We start from the raw sequence: 6,991 nt of genomic DNA, 5'->3' as shown, positions 1-6,991 counted from the left end.
ATCCCATTGTTTGAAATGGTCCTTTGAACCTCAAACAATTTCCCAAGGTTACTGCAGTCATGTCTCCTAGATAAGTTTCATACAAATTATATTAATACCAACACATTTACATTTTTAAAACAATGAGCTCTAAGACACTTCCTCTTAATTCATTGTAACTTAATTCCATAAGGGCCATCAAGCATAATGCAGGAAATCACCATAGCTGTCACAGGCACCACAATGCCTGACTTCATCTGCTTTAAGGGTTGTGTTAGGGTTGAGGTTTGAGAGGGTTGCCCAGGAGCCTGCCATAGGCAGCAGGTCGTATGTCCAGACACAAGAACTAAGGGGACTTTTACAGCATAAATTGAGGTGCCTAGTGATAGCTCACCTATAAAGATAGGCACCATCTGAGTCACAGTAGCAGCCTGTATTTGAGCATTAGACACCTAAATTCCTTTGTGGATGTGGGACATAGAGACCTGAAGATGCATAAAGGCACAAATGAGACTTTCAAAAGCCCCCAAGCAGGGTATGTGCCTAACGCCCACTGAGGTCAACTTCCAGCTTCCCAAGTGAGATCTTCAGATCTGCACAACAGAGCTCTACCTTTAAGGTAAAGGAGTGACTAGTTTTCTCAATTTCTGTGCGCAATTAATTTTCTTAGGGCACATTGGACCTCTTTGTTTCTCAGGCTGTAGACGAGAGGATTGACCATGGGAGTCAAGACTGTGTAGAAGAGAGAGAACACTTCGTTGAGTTCTCTCAGTGTCTGGTTACACATACACAATCATCAGGGTCCCATAGAAAATTGTAACCACAATGAGGTGAGAGGAGCAAGTGGAAAATGCCTTTCTCTTCCTGGTGGTGGACAGGATTGTCAGGATGGTGGAGATGATAAAAACATAGGATGTCAGGGTTAATAGAAATGGGGGCAGGTTGCCTATGAAGGATAACATAAATGACACCAGTCTGATCAGGCTGGTGTCACTGCAGGAAGGTTTAATCACTGGGGTGAAATCACAAAGGAAATGGTCAATTTCATTAGGGCCACAGAAATGTAACTGTGACATTAAACATGTTAGTATGATCGTTGCCATAATCCACCCATCCAGGACACAGCTGCTAACTGCAGGCAGATTCTGCCATTCATAAGAACCATATAGTGTAGTGGTTTGCATATTGCTAAATACAGGTCATAGGACATCATGGATAAGAGATAGCATTCACTTGTCGCAAGCACACCAAAGAAATAAAATTGAGTGATGCAGCCACTAACAGAAATGGTTGTGTCCCCAGTCAGTAGACTGGCCAGCATCCTGAGCAGGATGGTGGAGCTATTGCAGGTTTCCAAGCAGGACAAGTTCCCCAGGTAGATGTACATGGGGGTATGAAGGTAATGATCAACCACAACTAGAACCACGATAAAAATGTTCCCAACTACAGTCACAAAGTAGATCATTAGAAACAGAAGGAAAAGAAGAATTTGCAGCTCAGAGAGATTTCCAAATCCTAGGAGGTTGAATTCTGTAACATATGTTTGATTATTCCTTTCTCCATGAGCTGAATATAGATTCTGTCTTCCCCAATTTTCCATGAAATTTATCTATTCATAGATAACAAGTAGTGAGTGTTGAAAGAGATTGAAGTATAATTGAAATCAGATTTCTATTTAATTGATTGTAGAAAAAGTTCAAACTGCATAAAAAGAGGATGATTTATAAATGTTCAAAAGCCAAGACATTGGTTTAATCACATACTGTACACAGTGTTTTGGAATGGAGATTCCCCACTTGCAAGCTCCAAAACGCAGCTACACTGTTAATTTATCCTTCTTCTCACCTAGCTCTTTTTCATAGATGCATAGATGTGAAAGTCAGACAAGACAGTATATTGTAAGCCATAGTATTTCCTTCAATTCATTCCTCTTTAACCTAGGTCATATATGTTTGAAGTACATTTAGAAGGGAATCCTATAATCACCTTTTCTGAGCCTCTGGATATCATGAGCCATAGCTATTCTCCAATAACCCCTGCATTGAGTTAAGCATGTGGTTGAATTAAGCATATGTAACAAACCTGGAAATACTGGCATTACTTTTTAACAATTCTGTGCATATCTCAATCTACTAATTTATGATGGATTGCTTGCTATGCGGTAAGATTAAAAGGAGTTGTTAGAGGAACCAGACAATACAGGCAAAAAAAAATGACAAAGATAAGGAGCATTGCAGCAAACTCTCATTCATAATTAACCAGGTCATTAGATACCAAAGTTGCCAGGGTTTTTTTCACTAAAGAGGGGAAGAGGCAGATCAAAAGACACTGGCCAAGTAAAAGATTCACTGTGAGGCACAGGGCCGGTCTACACTAGAAGCATTACAGCAGTGCAGCTGCATTGATGCAGCTCATTGCTGCAGTGCATCTGGTGAAGATGCTCTGACAGGAGAACACTCTCCCATCAACATAATTATGCCACCTCCACCAGAGGCAGAAGCTATGTTCATGGGAAAATGTCTCCTGCTGACATAGGGCTGGGGGGGACAGTGCTTCAATCGCTATAATTTGCTTTGCACAGGGGGTAGCTTTTTCACACCCCTGAGTGATATACATTACATCCACTTAAGTGGCAGTGTAGACCTGCCCAAAGACAGAGGTTCTGCGGGGAGGCAAACTGTCCCTCAGACTCAGAGGTCGGATCTGGAAGAACCTGAGCTAAGGAAAGAGAAGTTAAGCGTAGGTAAAACAAGAGCTGTCTAGGACACTTGGTTGTTTTATCCCATTTTCCTGAATTCTGTGTTCCCTTGGGCATATAAATAATATTTGATACTGAAGAAGTTAATTCTGTGTCACTGCAAACTCTTTCTGTAGCAGACCCATGGAGGTAAAACTATAGTAGAGCCAAACTCCAGATAGACCAGCTGGGGTAACACAGCTGGTACCGAAGAGGTGTTAACCTGGGGATTAGGAGAAGGGTGAGATCCTGAGATCCAACCAAAGAGAAGTGAAAGCATGGGCTTCTCACTTGAAAGGGGTGCTCCTGGGGAACTGGAGAAAGATTCAAGAATGGACAGTCTACTTAGGACAGCAGCTGTTCTTGATTTTGAAGACATCGAGGGAGATAATCCATGCCATCCTGTGACACTTTCTTCCAATGGTTAGCCATCCCTACTTTTCATAACATGCACCTTATTTCTAAACTGAATTGCTTTGGCTTCATCTTCCAGCCATGGGTTCTTGTTTTGCCTTTATCTGCTGGAATAAATAGCCCCTTAATACCATGCATTTTATTCCCAAGAAGGTACTCACTGACTATATTCAACTTGCCTCTCAATCTTTGTTCTGATAAATTAAGCAGTTTGAGCTCCTTCACTCATTGTAAGGCATTTTCTCCAGTTCTGCCATATTATTGTGGGTCTTTTCTACTCCCTCTCCAATTTTTTCAACATTCTTTTTTTAGTGTGCACATAGACCAGAAATGGATGCCTTTCAGTCTCACCAATGCTTGGCAGAGAGACAAAATTTCATCCTTCTCAACACTCCTCCATTTATACATCATAAGTTTGTATTAGCCTTTTGTGCCATAGCATCACACGTTGAGTTGCCTTTCTAATATGCCCCTTACATTTGCTGTGATGGTGGTGAGGTTCACGTATATGAGTTTCCTGAGAAAGGGATGTGAATGTGATGGCATCACTCTAATGCTTGAGACTAGGCAGTGACACTGACAAACTACACAGATGGGAAAATGACTCTGCCCCGTGCACAAAGGGAACACCCCGAGCAGACTCCACAGGTCCTTCTCACTCTTATCCCATCAGTGACTACCCAGTCTCTGTTTTGAAAACCTCCAGGGAAAGAGACTCCAAGCTCTCCACAGGCATTTTATTCCATTGTCCTACTAGTCAAACAGTTAGGAATTTTTTTCCCCGAGATTTAATCTAAATCAATGGTTTTCAAACATGTTTTGTTTGTGGATCCCAAAATATATATACATATAGATAGATAGATATCTCATATAGAGGTATGGAGCTGTTTGGAAATCTTAGGCATAGTCTGTGGACACCGAGAAGTCTGCAGCCCACAAGTTGAAAACCACTGATATAAATCTGCTATGCTATAGTTTGAACCCAATGCCTCCTGTCCTGCCCTTTGCAGTGACAGATAACTTTCTCCATCTTTTTTCTGGTAGCCTATTAAGTCTTTGAAGACTTCTATCGTGTACCCACTTAATCTCCTCTTTTCCAAACTAAACACACCCAGTTTCCTCAGCCTTGCGTTCCATCCCTTCAATTATGTTCGTTGCTCACAGGCAGATTCTGTGCTGCAATACTACCAGTCACTGTTTCTAGAGTCTCTGTTCAGCAGTATAAGGAGCAGTAATGAGACATATCATGGAGAGAATGGGGAATGATGGACAGAAGGAAATGAACAAGCAAACTGTTTGCCTGAGAGATTTCAGGGTACTCTTCATCCCAATATCACAGTGTTTTTCTCCCTAAGACCCTCACAGTTTCACCCAGGAATGATCAGATTAACCTTTAATCATCAGCATAAAGGGACAACCTTTTCCTTGATTGTGACTGGGTGTGTGATCAGGATCTGGTTTCCTCCATCGCTCTGCTCTCCTCAGTGTCTCATACATGCTCACTCTCTCTGAAAAGACACTTACATTTTTCTGAAGCTGCTCTTGCTTTCTCGCTCGATGCACACTCTTGTGTGTGTTACACAGCACCTTACTGCCAGCTGTTCTGGATTCTTCCTGAGGTTATATGGGACAGCAGCCTCATCCTGGCTCTGGCTGCTGTTGAGATCTCCCTAGAGGCTGCTGCTAATGAGAGTTTTAAAATTGTCCTCATGCAGAAATAAATCCTGTGTTGCTTGTTAAAACAGAGTAAACATCAAGGTCACTGCAATCCCCATTGAAACCTCCAGGGAATGTCCCTTTTTGCCATGGCTTGCGTGGTGTGTGTATGTGTGCAATAGTGGACACCTTGAATACGGAGTCCAGTTCTGGCTGGTCCATATCCAAAAGGACAAAGTGAAACTGGAAAAGGTTTGGAAAAGGGCAACAAAATTGATCCGTAGTATGGAATGGCTTCCATCCAAGGAAAGAATAAAGATTAGGACTGTTCATTTTAGAAAAATGACAGGATAGGATAGAGGTCTATACCTTCATGAATGGAGTGGAAAAAGTGAAGAAAGAAGTGTAATTTACCCTTTCACACAATACAAAGGCCAGGAGTCTCCTGAAGAAATTAATAGGTATGTAGCTTTTTCACACAATATGCCTGTGGAAATCATTGTCATGGGATATTATGATGTGCAGAATTGAAGTTGGGTTAAAAAACTGATAGGTTAATGGAGAACAGGTCTAGAAATGGGTGTTGTACAAGATGGTCAGAGATATAACCCCATGCACAGGGTGATCCTAAACCTTTGACTTCACCCACTTTGGATTTAGATCAGGCCCAAGTTTAGGGAAAGATTTCTTCAGCCTTAGCCAGTTTCCACACTGTGTGAAGACAGGCCAGGATCTAATAAAAATAGAGTTGAAGGAAAAAAATCCATTGAAACAGTTCTCTTTTCCCCAACAGAATATTGGGTATTTGACTAAATGCAATTTTTTAGGGGAAATTTCTCCATGTTCCTATGGAGCTCTGGTTTTTATTGGAAAACTGAAAAACGAGCATAGTCGTTCAGTTGCTGAAAACTAAATCATTTTAATGTCCAGATTTAAAGTTTTTGAAAACATACATTTTTGTTCCAGGTCTAGATAATATGTTAAAACTGAAACTGGGAAATTTTATGTAGCCCATATCTCTGGAACTGGTTCTAGCCTTCAGCTGAGATTTTTTAACAAACCCCAAGGAGTTGGGCACCCTGTTAAATGTCAGTGAGTCTTGGGCACATTACTCCCTTAATCGCCTTTGCAAAACACAAACCCAGTTACTTTGATGTGAGTATGGAGCAATTTGATTGCAGCTGATGTCATGTCTCCCTACTCATCCTGGCATAAATAACAGAAGCTTCTGATCTGATTAGTAGAATAGATTACCATGGCAATCTAGCAGACATCTATTCCATTCTGGAGTCTAAAACCCAATGAACAACTTTAGGAATTCAGTGTCTAGCTAGAGCTTGATAAGAAAGATCAAACCACTGAAATGGATTTGCTTCATCCTATTAGCCAGGGACAGTGGTGCAGACCTATAGAGGGTGTGCAATGTTTATAACACTTAAAACTAGCTGATGATCATAGTTGGAAATGTGAGTTTTCCTTCTCCTATGTCCACTGGCTGACACAGCTGATGAGCTCACCTTCTTGAGAGAAGAAAAGTGATTTGCCCAGGCTCACCCAGCAGCAGGCTTAGAGCCTACATGTTCCGAGTCCAGTCTTGTACCCTTTCCACTGTACCACACTCCTCCTCTGAAACAGAGCTCTTTTTCAGTTTTTTTTTAAATTTTTATTAACTATTTTCAATGGCTATTAGTGCTCAGCTATCCTGGTCAAGAACCTGAGCTGCTGCAAACTAACAGAGCATCAGGCTGGGATTTTCAAAAGCACATTGAAATACTTGGAGCTAATTCACTTGAACTATTTTGAAGAGTCCTTTCCAATTCACCTATGAAATTAAATTAAAATGGACAAATGAAGACTCGGCTCACCACTTCTGAAAGGTTGCCTACCCCTGTTCTATACTTTGGAGGAGTGACCTGTAACCTCCATATTCCCCATTATTATATAATTGTGATCTTGCATATAAAGCAGGCCATGTAAGGTATCATGGGGAAGGGTCTAATCTGCTGAAACCCACTGTTCCATATGTATATGAAATTATGAAATGCATATGAAATTATGAAAATTGTGTTATATGGCTTTCACTAAAATATGCGGTAGGTTTGGGAAGTGCTCAGATACTAGCTCTCCAGAGACAATGCCTGAGTGTGTGTCAAACAACCAGCCATTGTCCAACAAGGGAGATACAATTAAATGACTCACTTGCAC

The 6,991-nt window shown here is 41.2% G+C and overlaps 1 pseudogene; it reads right to left on the bottom strand.

Annotated features, from left to right (window-relative positions):
• Nucleotides 1–758: 758 nt before the first annotated feature.
• On the bottom strand, nt 759–1,444 carry LOC127030931 (olfactory receptor 2AP1-like; annotated as a pseudogene).
• Between the last annotated feature and the right edge of the window lie 5,547 nt (nt 1,445–6,991).

The sequence above is a fragment of the Gopherus flavomarginatus genome, chromosome 11 (assembly GCF_025201925.1).
Source record: "Gopherus flavomarginatus isolate rGopFla2 chromosome 11, rGopFla2.mat.asm, whole genome shotgun sequence".
Lineage (NCBI taxonomy): Eukaryota > Metazoa > Chordata > Testudines > Testudinidae > Gopherus > Gopherus flavomarginatus.
The sequence above is the reverse complement of the archived record's forward strand: the minus strand, read 5'-3'. Positions and strand labels throughout refer to the sequence as shown.